Here is a 416-nt window from a genome sequence, read left to right as displayed (position 1 = left end):
GGTGCCCTGCTCCTCTTCTTCGCCCTCTTCGTCACCTACGGCAAGCCCTCGGCGCCGACAGAGGATGCCAACTTGGTGGCCAACCAGCTTTATGGCATCTTCCCCCTCTTCCAGGACATCCAGGTGATGCTGGTGGTGGGGCTGGGGCTCCTGCTGACGTTCCTGCCCAGCTACGGGCTCAGCGCCATCACCCACAACTTCCTCCTCCTCAACTTCTCCACGCAATGGGCGCTGGTGCTGCAGGGCTTGCTCCACCACTTCCACCATGGCCAGATCCGCCTGGACCTCCACAGCCTCCTCGTCGCCGAATTCGCCGCCGTGACGGTGCTCATCTCCGCGGGGGCTGTCCTGGGGAGGACCAGCCCCTGCCAGCTCCTCGTCGTGGCTGGCTGCGCAGGTCCCGTCTCCCCCCCCTC

The 416-nt window shown here is 65.9% G+C and overlaps 1 pseudogene; it reads left to right on the top strand.

Annotated features, from left to right (window-relative positions):
- The first annotated feature begins 9 nt into the window (after positions 1-9).
- Positions 10-416, top strand: part of LOC104514607 — a 655-nt pseudogene continuing 248 nt past the window's right edge.

Source organism: Eurypyga helias, unplaced genomic scaffold (assembly GCF_000690775.1).
Source record: "Eurypyga helias isolate BGI_N326 unplaced genomic scaffold, ASM69077v1 scaffold29790, whole genome shotgun sequence".
NCBI lineage: Eukaryota > Metazoa > Chordata > Aves > Eurypygiformes > Eurypygidae > Eurypyga > Eurypyga helias.
The sequence above is the reverse complement of the archived record's forward strand: the minus strand, read 5'-3'. Positions and strand labels throughout refer to the sequence as shown.